Raw genomic sequence first — 14,534 nt, 5'->3', positions numbered from 1 at the left:
TTTAAGGCTGGAAAATGAGAAACTAGGGGAAATGAAATTGACTGATTCATCCATTTCTACTTCCGGGGCTCCAAGACTGTGCTTCTCCGCCCCCTTCCTGTAAGAAGGTAACATGCCTTCAATTTTAATCAGAAAACAACTGTGCCTCAGGTACTAGAAGCTTGGGAAGTAATGATTTAATCAATGATTTAATAATCAGCAATAAAGTAAGACAAACAATAAACATAATTAAGAGGCTGATGCTATGCATGCTTAATCCAAAATAAGTTTTCTGAGTTCAGTGGGATTCTGATACATACTCTTTCTTTGGAACAGACTCAAGTAAACATGCCTAAGCTTACATCACTGTTATGCTATGTACTCTTACTTGTAAGTCCCATTAATACCTGAGGTCTGCCAGTTATGTGCCTGCACTGCTACAGGATCAGTCCACTTCTAGAACATGTGTGTGTGTGTAATTTGATTCATTTTTATTCCACTTTTCACAATATGATAACAGTAAAAGGGATATTAAAATACCAGGAGCCCAGGAAGGTCTGGGCAAACAAATCCTTTGTAATTAGCAAAATGATAACACAGTTGGTACCTTCCGGATCTCTGACAGGAGACCATTGCACAAAATGGCACCACCAATATTATATCCAAATATTCCTCCCCACCATTTAGTGAGCCTGTTGCTAGGTGAACAAACCTGAACCTGAAGTAGCTGCAGCCTCTCGGGCAATGAAGCAGTTGAGCCTCAAGGGTGTGAGTGATGCATTTTTATACTTTAAGCCAAAAATTACATCAGAACATTTGGAATGTGCAAAAGCCAGTGGATGATTGAAGGGATGTTCATGGTAGTGGCTTCAAGCACAGCAAGGCTAGTCACACTTCTCTGAAGTCTCTCAGCCTCACTCACCTCACAGAGTGTTTGTTGTGGGGGAGGAAGGGAAAGGAGAATGTTAGCCGCTTTGAGATTCCTTAAGGGGAGTGAAAAGGGATGTGGGTGGTGCTGTGGTCTAAACCACTGAGCCTAGGGCTTGATTAAAAAAAGGTCAGCGGTTCGAATCCCCGCGACAGGGTGAGCTCCTGTTGTTCGGTCCCTGCTCCTGCCAACCTAACAGTTTGAAAGCATGCCAAAAGTGCAAGTAGACAAATAGATACTACTCTGGCGGGAAGGTAAAGGGCATTTCCGTGTGCTGCTCTGGTGTCGGTGTTCCATTGCACCAGAAGTGGCTTAGTCATGCTGGCCACATGACCCGGAAAAATTGTCTGTGGAGTGGACAAATGTGGGCTCCCTCAGCCTATAAAGCAAGATGAGCACCGCAACCCCAGAGTCATTTGCGACTGGACTTAACTGTCAGGGATCCCTTTACCTTTACCTCTAAGGGGAGTGAAAGGTGGGATACCAAGTCCAAACTCTTCTTCTTCTTGTCTTCCGGTCGGCGCCAGCGCTTAATGGCGGTCCTCCCTTCGATCTCCGGAGGAGGACTGCTTCACGAGTTTGGGTCTGACTGCTACGGCGAAGCGGGGACCCCTAAAATCACAGGCGCGGAAGCCTGTGAACAAGGAGACTCGGTGGGCACCATTTGCACCCCCCTTTACTGTAAAGGAGCCTTTTTAAAGGCTCCAGAGTGGCATCGGGGGTGCGTGCGGTGCTGAGAGTCGCTACCCAGCCCGTGGAGTGAAGCCGCGTCGCCATAGGCGGAGAGCGCCGATTCCTTCCTGAAATCTGGACTGAAATTGAATACCCGTAAGTAGGGTTGGAAAACTTACTGGGACTTTTTAAAAAAATTGCCTGAAATTTGGCCGAAAACGGGGACGGCTAAAATAAAGGAAGTCTGCCTCCCCCGGACTGCATGATAACTAAAGCAACGGAACTAGAAAGCTGCAATTGGAGGAAAAGTAAATTTGAACTGTTTAACTTTGACATCGAATTTGAATTTCCCCCTAGCAAGCAGGAGCAAGGGGGGAAGAGAAGTGAATTTGGCTTAACCTGCATGAAAGAAAAATAAAGGAGAAAAACTTTCTGCTGTCTCAGACTCTGGGAACGGACTGCCTGAGTGAAGCACTGTGACGGTGAACTGTCAGATAAGACTTGTTGCAAAGCTGAGACTTTATTTGATACAATTTTGGGACTTTACTGAAACTACAAATTGACAGTTTGTATATATTAGAAGATTGGAAGATTGTTGCCAAAAACTTTCTCTCTTTGGGGACTTCTTGTTTCTTTGTTTCTTCTGCTTATTGGATACATTGAATTACTCCCTCTAGAGGGTTGAAAGGTAACAGTTGTAACATAGACTGTAAAAAACAAGTCACTGGATTTTTCCACTGAAAAGCTGCTCCTGTGGGAACAACCTTGGGACATGAGCGGCCCAGTAGAAGAGATAGCAACAAGATCTAAAGTCAAAGCTGCACAAAAGAAAAGGGGCTCAATATCAAGTATACTGCCAACAGGTGCAGCTGGGCAGGAAAAAGGGACAAATATATTTATGGATCCAGTGACACAAGCATTACTTAAAATAAATGAATCCTTAGAAATTTTGACAAAGCAGAGTACGGAAAATACCAAACAGTTGACAGAACTTACAACAAAATTAGATTTGAATACTAAAAGTATCACATCTAACACGGAAACTATAAATAGACTGATTGAAGAAAATGCTACAACTCAAAAAATTGCTGAAGAAGCTAAAACTGCTGCAGAAACTACACAGGAAAAATTAGCACCAGTCTGTAAAAAGTTGGATGAACATGAGGCGGCCTTGTCTTTGTGGGAGATGCAGAGGAAGGAGAGGAACTTAAGATTAAGACTGGTCCCTGAAAGTGAAAAGGACAACCTAGTGGACTTTCTCACAAAAGAATTTTCAGAATTTTGGCAGGTAAACTCAGAGGAAGAAGAATTTAAGATAACAGCTGCCTTCAGACTGGGTAGAAGGCAAAACAGAAAGATTCCTAGGGACTGTCTGATAACTTTGAGATCTAAAGAGGAAAGAGATAAAATATTAAATCTACATTATCAGAGAACCCTTGAGATTGAGGACGCCTACGTGCAAATTTATAAGGACATTCCCAAATACATTCTGGAGGCAAGAACTCACTACAAGAACCTGGTTTACTTGCTGAAAAAGAACAATTTACCTTTCAGATGGGAATTTCCACAAGGTTTGTCTTTTAACTACAAAGGAAAGAAAGTTAAAATAAGAACAGTACAAGACAAAGAACAATTCCTGGAAAGAAACGAGGAGGACCTTCAGAAAGGAGTGGTAGAACTGACCTCTGAAGCAGATCTTGGGAACTTAACATTTGGACTTAAATCACCAACGGAAGAAGAACAGCTGCAGGGAGCAGCTGGAGAGTAACCAACTAAATAACAATGGCTCTGCAATTTCTAAGTTGGAACTGTAATGGATTGAACCTTCCCAGAAAAAGGCGTGAGGTTTTTCATATTTTGAAAAGAGAACAATTGGACTTGATTTGTTTACAAGAGACCCATGTGACAAGGGCACACAGAAAACTGCTTATAAATAAAAGATTAGGACAGGAATTTATTTCATCGGATAAAGTCAAGAAAAGAGGAGTGGTGATCTATGCAAAGGAGAAGTTGGCCCCAAAATTGATCTTTAAAGATGAACAAGGAAGATTTTTGGCAATTGAGATACAAATTCAAGGAGAAAATTTTTTGACAGTTGGCATCTATGCACCAAATGAAGGGAAGGCAGAATTCTTTAAGAAGTTGCATGAGACTTTAATGGACTATATGGATTACAATGTAATTTTGTTAGGAGATATGAACGGCGTGGTTTCTACAAATATGGACAAAGCACAAAGACAGGTGGTCTCTAAGGATGGGAGATTACCTAAGACTTTCTTTGAAATGACTGAAAACATGGACTTGATTGACATTTGGAGAACAAGGAACCCCCTTGAGAGAGAGGGAACGTTTTTTTCTGAAGCACAAATGACATGGACAAGAATAGACCAAATATGGGTTACTAGTGGAATGGCTCCAAAGATAAAAAAAGTGGAAATCTGCCCAAAGACATGCTCCGACCATAACGCTGTAAAGATGGAGATGAAACTAACAACAGCTGGCTCCTTCAAATGGAGAATGAATGACACCCTATTCAGAGATGATGAGATTTACAAAAAGGCCCAAAAAACTTTGAAGGACTATTTTGAGATAAATCTGAGGACAGACGTCGATAAAAGAGTGATTTGGGACGCAAGTAAGGCCGTGATGCGAGGTTTCCTAATACAACAGAACTCTTTAAAGAGGAAGAAACAAAATGAGAAGAAAGACAAGATCTTGGAAAAACTAAAAGAAGGAGAAAAGAAATTGAGGTCCAAACCAAAGTCTCATGAGATTTTGAGAGAAATTAAGTTTTACCAGAAGCAGTACATGGAATTGATGAATCAAGAGATAGAATGGAAAATTAAGCAAATGAGACAAAGGACATTCGAATCAGCAGACAAATGTGGGAAACTTCTAGCATGGCAATTGAAGAAGAGACAAAAATTGAATACAGTTACAAGTCTGGAGGTGGAAGGAAAGAACATTTACAAACCAAATGAGATTAGTAACTGTTTTCAGAGTTACTTTAGAAGATTATATGCACGAGGGCCGGAAAATGAAGGTGAAATAGAAGATTTTCTTAAGAAATATGGACTACAAAAAATTTCGCAACAAAGTATGTTGGTCTTGAATGAGAAAATAACGGATCAAGAAATAGAGGGTGCCATCCAAAATATGCAATTAGGTAAATCTCCAGGACCAGATGGACTAACCTCCAGATATTACAAAGTTTTGAAGGAATGGTTAGTACAACCGTTGAAGGAGGTCTGCAATGAAATTTTAGAGGGGGAAAAGGCACCCGAATCGTGGAAAGAAGCTTTTATTACACTTATACCAAAGACTGAAACTGAAAAAAACCAGATCAAGAACTACCGCCCTATATCACTACTTAATGTGGATTACAAAATATTTGCTGACATTCTAGCAAAAAGATTGAAGAGGGTGTTGGTGGAGGAGATTCATAAGGACCAGGCAGGTTTTCTCCCAGGGAGACATTTGTCAGATAACGTAAGGAATATAATTGACATTATGGAACTTTTAACAGTAAATATCAACACGAAGGCGGTTTTAATATTTGTGGACGCGGAGAAAGCTTTTGACAATATTTCTTGGAGTTTTATGAAGAAGAATCTCCATGGGATGGGGGTAGGCCAAAGGTTTGAAAATGGTATAGGTGCAATATATTCTGAACAAAAGGCAAAGTTAATTGTAAATAATGTGGTTACTGATGAGCTTCTTATAGAAAAAGGGACACGGCAGGGGTGCCCAATATCCCCATTACTTTTTATATCAGTCCTGGAGGTTTTGTTGAATATGATTAGGGGGGACCAGCTGGTAAAAGGAATTCAGGTCAGAGCCAAACAATATAAACTGAAGGCATTCGCAGATGATTTAGTATTGACTTTACAAGAGCCAGACACTAGTACAAAAAGAGTTTTAGAACTAATTCATGTTTTTGGTCAGGTAGCAGGATTTAAGCTGAATAAACAAAAAACTAAAGTCTTCGGAAAAAAATCTAACAAATGTTGAAAGAGAGAGGTTTCAAAGTGAAACTGGGTTAATGGTGGCAAAGAAAGTGAAATATCTGGGGATTAACATGACATCTAAAAATGTGAACTTATTTAAAGATAACTATGACAAATGTTGGATAGAGGTAAAGAAAGATCTAGAAATATGGTCAAACTTGAAGCTTTCCTTGTTAGGTCGAATCGCTGTGATCAAAATGAATGTATTGCCTAGAATGTTATTTTTGTTTCAGACATTACAAATTGTGGACAAATTAGACTGTTTCAAGAAGTGGCAGAAAGATATATCTAAATTTGTCTGGCAGGGCAAAAAGCCCAGAATAAAATTTAAGATATTAACTGATACAAAAGATAGAGGGGGGTTTGCCCTGCCGGACTTAAGACTGTACTATGAATTGGCAGCTTTCTGCTGGTTGAAAGAATGGCTACTTCTTGAGAATACAGATATTCTGGATTTGGAAGGATTTGACAATAGATTCGGTTGGCATGCATATATATGGTATGACAAGGTTAAAGTTCACAAAGGATTCAAAAACCATATTGTCAGGAAAGCATTATACAATGTTTGGATTCGATACAAGGACTTGTTGGAAAATAAAACTCCTAGGTGGTTATCACCAATGGAGGCTAAGGAGGTGAAGAAGATTAATATGGAATCTAAATGGCCAAAATATTCTGAAATCTTAGAGCAAGAAAGTGGCAAATTTAAACTACAGAGTTTTGAGAAAATAAAGTCCAAGGTACGAGACTGGCTCCATTATTATTAAATAATGGAGACCTTTAAACAAGACAGGAAAATTGGCTTCCAGGTGGAGAAATCGAAACTAGAAACAGAATTGTTAGAACCCAATACTAAGAATTTATCAAGAATGTATAATTTGTTGCTGAAGTGGAATACAATAGATGAGACAGTCAAATCAGCCATGATTAAGTGGGCACAAGACATTGGTCATGATATTATGTTTGCTGACTGGGAACAGTTATGGACCACCGGCATAAAATTTACGGCATGTAATGCCTTAAGAGAAAATATTATGAAAATGATTTACAGGTGGTACATGACCCCAGTCAAGCTTGCGAAGATTTATCATCTGCCCAATAACAAATGTTGGAAATGTAATGAGACTGAAGGTACCTTCTTTCACCTTTGGTGGACTTGCCCAAAGATTAAGGCCTTTTGGGAAATGATTTACAATGAAATTAAGAAGGTACTTAAATGTACTTTTCATAAGAAACCAGAGGCATTTCTTTTGGGCATGGTCAGCCAACTGGTGCCAAGGAAGGATAGGACTTTTTTTATGTACGCCACTACAGCAGCAAGGATTCTTTTAGCAAAGTATTGGAAGACACAAGAACTACCTACACTGGAAGAATGGCAGACAAAAGTGATTGACTTTATGGGATTGGCAGAAATGACTGGCAGAATCCGCGACCAAGAGAAAGAGACGGTGGAGGAAGACTGGAAGAAATTTAAAGCTTATCTTAAGAACTGTTGTAAAATTGATGAGTGTTAAAATGTCAAGGGAAAGGAAGAAGCAGAATTATAGCTGTAACTGATTGATGAATTAGGATGAAATTGAAAAAGAAAATAAGTTATTATTTAATTGGAGCGAAGGGTTGCTGAAAAACTTTAAAATAAGGATGCAGAGAGGGTGAGGTATAGGGAAGTCTGAGAAAGAAGGCTTACGAAAAAGAGGATTTGAAATTATATTTGTTTGTATGTTTTTGTTTGTTTATGTGTGTATGTTATTTTGTTTTAAATTTGGAAAATTAATTAAAAATTAATTTAAAAAAACCAAACTCCTCTTCTTCTTCTTCTTCTTCTTCTTCTTCTTCTTCTTCTTCCCCCGCTAAATTTAAGCTGCATGTTCACAGTGTTGTTCATATCAGATAGGAGTGTAGAGATGTCTTCACCTGACACACATGACATTGTGGGTTTCTTTCCTCTGCAATGCCTCAACCCCCCAAAGTCCTGTTTATTAAGCTGTGATTTGTGCAAGAGTGCTCATCGGTAATGGCTATTAAGGTATATTCACATTGCCATTTACTCCACATCTAGTTTTTTAGTTGGATTGAAGCTGTTTTGGGGTGGGGGAGGGAAGCATCAGCAATATGACCCTATATGACTGACATGGAATTGTAGCTAACCTTGTGTGAATGCAGATTCAAAAACTAGCAGTGGGGCAACTTTGGATGCAGAGTAAGTGGCAATGTGAGCACACCCTAAGAGTGTGTTTTGCACATTTGCCTGGAAGACTTGGCTTGTTTCTGTCAGAGCCATCAAATAATGCATTCTCAAGTGTCCTTAAAGGTAAAGGGACCCCTGACCATTAGGTCCAGTCACGGACGACTCTGGGGTTGCGGCGCTCATCTTGCTTTACTGGCCGAGGGAGCCGGTGTACACCTTCCGGGTCATGTGGCCAGCATGACTAAGCCACTTCTGGTGAACCAGAGCAGCCCACGGAAATGCCGTTTACCTTCCCGCCGGAGTGGTACCTATTTACCTACTTGCACTTGACGTGCTTTCGAACTGCTAGGTGGGCAGGAGCAGGGACCAAGCAACAGGAGCTCACCCAGATTCAAACCACCGACCTTCTGATCGGCAAGCCCTACGCTCTGTGGTTTAACCCACAGCACCACCCACGTCCTCAAGTGTCCTTAAATGAGCTCTATCATGGCATGAAATTTGGGTCTTTAGTCTTTCAATGTGCACATGAATAAATATTCTGGGCAGGAAGAACTTCTGCTAGGCTACATCCATAATACTTCTTTTGCTGACAGGTAAAGTTTTTCCTGTTTTTAAAGAGCTTTCATTCACTGTCGATGGTAGCAGTTGTGTTTTTAGCTCCAAGCTTTAAAGCATTTTGATTGATTTTTATGTTTTTAAATTGCTCTGTAATTTTTATTATATGATTATTAGGTAATTTGGAATCTTTGCAATGAGACAACGGTCAAATTTATATATGAGAAGGTGCAGAAAAAAATGTAAAAGACAGTTACAAACAGATTCTGAAGTATTTTCCTTCAGCATACAGATGCTGAAGTATTTTCCTTCAGCACTACTGACTTTTCTAGCTATGTTATTCCCTTTTAATATCCTGGGGGGGGGGGGGACCAGGACATTCTGTTGTTGTTCTGTTACGAGTGAACAGCAGCCATTTTGGTTGCCGTGATCTCAAGCAATTTCATAGTGCAATTCCCTCCCCTCCCCAATTTTTTTTTCCAGGGCTGTGATCTCATGTGGTGCCCCAAAGTGTGAATTTTTGGGTGCTGTGCCCAAAAAGACCACCAGGGTTGGGGGCACGGCTCAGCAACCAAAATGGCTCTTGTGAATAAAAATGGGAATTTGGCATTCAGGACGATGCAGTCCCAGATTTTGGCTTCAAAGTGTGGGAGGGTATGGGTGGCGGGAAGCACTCAGTTTAAATTAATAGGGTGGTACACTAGATCCCAGAGCAAATTGGGCTGATTTGGGTCAACCCAAATTTAGCAACCCCCAATTGTCCCAGGTCTGATCAGGTCCGTTTCAATGTAATTGGGGTTTAAGCCATAATTAAATGCTGTGTAAGGTACTGAATTGATTTGGGCCCATACTGTGTCAATTAGGCTTCAGTCTTACCAAAAGAATTTCTTAGCATAAAATCCCAGGGAAGGTGCTTTGCCATAGACTCTTAAGGACCTGTAGACACCAGCAACCCACAATTCTTAGGTGCAGTTGCTCTGAAAAGATTTGGTTGTAGGGCTTCCACACCTAATGAAAGTCCAATAAGAAGCCCTCAAATGTGTGGGGGGTGTATATATATTATAAGGCCATTGCAAGGAAGGCTGGGAATAATGGAAGGAAAGCAGTGAAGCATTTGCGAATGAATCTGGCAAGAACAGACAACCATTCTCCAAAAAAGCTTGGACTGAGGTGATTGGTGTTTGTCCATCCCTGATTTGAAACTGGGACACTTGTACCAATATATTAGGAGATGTCTACTCCCTAACAATCTATTCCAGCACCTGATTTTCTCTTACAAGAGGACTGGAATAGGGTGGGGATCCCAGAATATGAATATATATGTATGTATGTGTATGTGTATGTGTATGTGTATGTGTATGTGTATGTGTATGTGTATGTGTATATGTATATGTATATGTATATGTATATGTATATGTATATGTATTGTATTGATAAAGTGAATGAAATTCATTATTTTAGGTCAATCAGGCTTCTTTAACTGCAGCCTGAGTTTAGACACTTTTCTTTTGGTCTCATATTCATTAATATAGTTTCCTGTCTAAGGAGAGTTAGTCCATCACAGGTTCATTGCTTCCACTCACCATCACAGAAAAGATGAGCTTACACTTTGCTGCATGAGTGAGAGATGCACTCAATTTTGCCTCCAGTGCACCTCCATCAATTTTAAAAATAGCAACATCGAAAACAACCTATTTTGCAAAACAGGCCAATGTTTCAAGGTATTTTTATTTTGTTTTTTTTTAAAAAAAGAGATAGGTCTTTGAAATTCAGCATCCCTGTTCAACTTGATGAAGAAGTCTGTTTACTCATCTGGGAGGACGTCTTTAAAAGACAATTCTGTGGTAAGCCTGAGGTCCTAGAATGACTCATTTGGGACTAGCTGGTAGTGCAAGATAAAGATTTATGTGTGTTGAAAATTCAAGATTACTTAGGGTGATATGTGTGAAGTTACAAAAGGCTAGGAGCTTAAGTCAGTATTAAGTGCAGGTGAGGTAACATAAGGGAGAGAAAAAATAGCAAGGTGGACAGTGCTGGGAGAAAGGGAGTGAGTGTGCCACGGATTCAGGTCCCCGTCCTTCCCAAACAGGCGATGTCCAGCACCGATTGCCCAGCCAGGCAGATAATGTGCAGCAGCAGTATGCAGGCAACCTGCTGGAGCTGAATGTTTTAATTTGGACCCATTTTAAACATGTGAATATATAATTATAAATATATACATTGTCCTGATGCTATAGCAGTGTTTCTCAGATGTATTGCAGGGAAACTTCTGTCTTGAAGCTAAAATATTTACATTTGATGTGTGAAATAATTAGAATGACACTCTCATGAAAGCCTTCCACTCTCCTTGGTTTTTATGTATAAATCATAGATCCAATCATTCCTCCTGGTTGCATGGAGGAAAGTCCAGAGCAGTGGTTCATGTGGGGACCAACAGACAGCTTCCTCTGAAATTGGGCAATTTTGCCATGTCTCCATATGAGGAGTGACTGAAGGATCCACTCACACCAAAATGCAGAGAGATGACGCAGAATTATCAACCCCCATGATGACTGATTGGAAAGGTCATGAAGCCTGTATCATCATGCAGAGATACAGTGGGATACCTCTTCTATGGGAGGAAACGTGGGATTAATTTCCTATTCAGTCACAAGTTTATTGAGTATGTTTGGGCCGGTCTTTATTTCTCAGTCTAATGTACCACCAAGATAGTTGTGAGGATAAAACGGATCAGGGAGCAGAGAACGACATATACAGCCCTGAGCTACTTAGAATAATGTGGAAGGGGGAATACACAAACAAAATATATATTCTGTTGCTACAAAGAAGGGTCAGAAAAGTAAAATTAAAATAATATGTAGATAGGTTAAAAATCCTTTGCTAATCAGTAATCCATTTTTAAAAATGCATCTGGAGGATGATACTATTATCTGTTTCTGTGTATTAATGTCTCATGAGCGTACAAATGAAGAAAATTCATGCAATCTTGGAGGCAGCAACACCTTCATACCAGAAGCCAAATAGAGATATCATGAAATATCAATCTATCCTGTGCTTAGCAACTTGATTGTGGAAAAAAAAAATTTAACTGTACATCAGTGAAGCTTTAAAGGGCAATAACTAAAATAATGTGGGGAAGTTTTACAAAGGTGCATTGGCTGCTAGTCTTTCGAAGTAATTTTGTCACCTAATCCTCTGCGCCATATTGATATAGAATCATGAGCTTGCCTTTGGCTAGGATTTGCAGGTGCACACACAGACATCACTGCCACCACCAAAGGGATAAGGTGTAAGAGTTACATATGCTAGACTAATGGCAAATGAGCTTTGCAAGGTTTAAACTATTACTATCTGTTTACAGTGGTACCTCAGGATAAGTACTTAATTCATTCCGGAGGTCCGTTCTTAACCTGAAACTGTTCTTAACCTGAAGCACCACTTTAGCTAATGGGGCCTCCTGCTACCGCTGCATGATTTCTGTTCTCATCCTGAAGCAAAGTTCATAACCCGAGGTAATATTTCTGGGTTAACAGAGTCTGTAACCTGAAGCGTATGTAACCTGAAGCATATGTAACCCGAGGTACCACTGTACTTATTTCCTGGTATCATAGGTTAGGCTGACCTTTCTGGACTGTCATCTAAATGAGACTTTAGCATTACTTAATATCCTGTTAGAGAAGGCAAGGCAGAACTCAGCGGCCAGGTTGCTCACTGGAACAAGACTGTTTGAGCATCTTTCAACGATCCTGGTCCAACTGCACTGGCTACCGATTAGTTTCCAGGCCCAATTCAAAGTGCTGGTTTTGACCCATAAAGCCTTTAACAGCTCGGGACTGCAATAGCTTAAGGACCGCCATTCCCATATGAACCTACCCGGACCCTGAGATCATCTTCTGAGGCCCTTCTTCGTGTGCCTCCTCCACGAGATGTCCAGAGGGTGGCAACACGAGAACAGGGCCTTCTCTGCAGTGGCTCCCCATCTGTGGAATGCTCTCCCCAGGGAAGTTCACCTGGCACCTTCATTATACACCTTTAGGTGCCAGGCAAAAACATTCCTCTTCAACCAGGCCTTTGCCTGACCTGACATCCTATACCCTTTTTAAAATAGGGCAGGGGGGGATCTGGTTTTTGTTTTGCTTTTATGTAAGTGATTGTTAATGTGAACCACCCTGAGACCTTCGGGTATAGGGCGGTATAGAAATACAACAACAACAACAATTTACGTATTAGATAAGAAAGAAAAAAACACATTTTATTACAAGTTAATCCTCCCTGCCAATGCAAGTAAGCATGAGTTCCAATTTATAATATGTCAGAATTTATAATAAGTCCTGTGATGCAAATACCACTCCTATGTGCTTGAGATTCCAGTGCCCAGAGCTCTCCCCACCTTGAAGAAAGAAGATTGGCATAGAACTCCCCCACCCGCTGTGCCTGTTCTGGCTGTGATTTGAAATCTCTCAGCTATCTATGAACTTGCCATACTTTTGTCTTGGCATGGTGATGTGCCAGGTTAAACAGACCCCATCACTCCTTCAGCTGAGCTGAAGGCATAGGAGAACACCAAGCCAAAATATATGCAGTTGGGGTGAGAAAACAGCCCTGCTTCACACCGCTCTCTATAGGGAAGGTGTCCGAGGATAAACCATGTGCATGTTCTTGTGGAAAGGCACCGTCATCTTGTGGCACTTAGGTGGGCATCCTATCTTGTTGAGCAGTGTGAAGAGTCCTTTTCGGCTGATGAGGTCAAAGACCTTCATCAGGTCTATGAAGGCAACAGACAAGGGGTGTCTCTGCTCTCAGCATTTGTTCTGCAGCTGGTGCAATGAGCAATCATGTCAACTGTTGAGCTCTGAGCTCTAAAACTGCACTGTGACCCTGGATAGACCTTGTCAGTGAGTGACTGTAATCTGTTGAGAACTACATGGGCAAAGGCTTTCCCCGCAGGACTCAGCAGAGAGATTGCTTGATGGTTGTAGCAATCATGGCGGTCCTGATGCCTTCCTCTGCCCCACCTGCAGTAAGAGAGGCCTCTCCCATATCTGTCTCTACAGCCACAGCAGGTGCTGTAACTCTCCAACAGTTAGACTTAACTCCCACAAGGGTATTGGAGTATGCTCCTGCAGGGTTTGCATTTGATGTGAGGTAGAGTAAAATGAAAGAGTCTGTGGTATATTATAACTGCATATTCTGTCTGTCTGAATGTATGTATCTGTCATTGTTGATCCTTCCTGGAAAAGAATTCAGATAAATTTATGTTCTACTGTCCTAAGCTGACCAACTCACAGTATGGGTTCTCTCTCTATGGAAGAACAAACTCATACAGACTTCCAGAGCCACTGAGTTTTATTTAGAGGGTTATATAGTGGAATAATACAACATACACTTTTCCTTGTTTCTAACACGTTCACAGTTCTATTTTGATTTGGATGACGTTTGTCAGGTTTTAGCTTGTATATTTTAATTACAAACACAAGCTTGTAAGAAACAACAGTCATCTTGAAAAACAATGCTCAGCAAATACTCTGGTTTATACAGATACATTACCTTTAATTTTAAATTTTTAAATTAGGACTTCCGGGAGAGGCGTCATGGCTGACTAACTGCTTTCTGCCAGCATGCTGTTGACAGAGATAATTATGTGGTGATTAATTATAGCTAGGCTATAAATCCTAGCTATTGAATTATCTCTGAGGGACAGAGAGAACAGGGATTAACTTTCAATATTCTGAAAGCACTGATCCCATGTTGCGGGATCAAGAAATCTGCGGAGGACCCGGATGGACAGGCTAAGTGATGGGAAGGATTGTAACTATGCTCAACACTGCATAATAACCCTAGACATAAGTCCTTAGGGCAAAGGTCAGATTAACCTCCCTTTCTTCAATTATCTTCAAAACCCTTATAAATCATGATCAAAACTATCTCTCTGACAAGTTAAAATGTTTGCATGAAATATGTTCCAACTGCTGGCTTAAGAAAAGATGCTATTCAGGGGCTAAAATAAAAATAAACAAAAAGCATGCAACAAAAAAGATTTTAAACAGAGATTTTCCACTGCTGATAAGTTTTTAATTTGCTTTGTTCTGCTTTTAATCCTCTGCTTCATTGATGAATCTGTGGGTTGTAATGAGAAACTACATGGCTGTGCGCTGTGAGAGTAAATAAAGATTGTGTGGAACCGAGCAATAGGAGTCAGCACAGT

At 40.5% G+C, this 14,534-nt stretch overlaps 2 protein-coding genes across 5 annotated transcripts in view; one reads left to right on the top strand and one right to left on the bottom strand.

Annotated features, from left to right (window-relative positions):
* The window catches only part of PCDH17 (protocadherin 17), a 472,217-nt gene that overhangs the window by 406,131 nt on the left and 51,552 nt on the right, over positions 1 to 14,534 (top strand). The window lies entirely within an intron of this gene.
* LOC309339850 (uncharacterized protein) overlaps positions 1 to 14,534 on the bottom strand; it is a 61,400-nt gene that overhangs the window by 38,134 nt on the left and 8,732 nt on the right. The window contains exon 3 of one of the 4 annotated variants that reach the window (XR_014155558.1): positions 10,660 to 10,940. The exons of the other annotated variants lie outside the window; for them this stretch is intronic. The gene's annotated coding sequence lies outside the window, so the exon portion shown is untranslated. Of the gene's footprint in view, positions 1 to 10,659; positions 10,941 to 14,534 lie in introns of those variants that run through there. 4 annotated transcript variants of the gene reach the window in all.

Source organism: Podarcis erhardii (assembly GCF_964252035.2).
Source record: "Podarcis erhardii genome assembly, chromosome: 4".
Lineage (NCBI taxonomy): Eukaryota > Metazoa > Chordata > Lepidosauria > Squamata > Lacertidae > Podarcis > Podarcis erhardii.
This window is presented reverse-complemented; position numbering and strand designations above follow the sequence as displayed.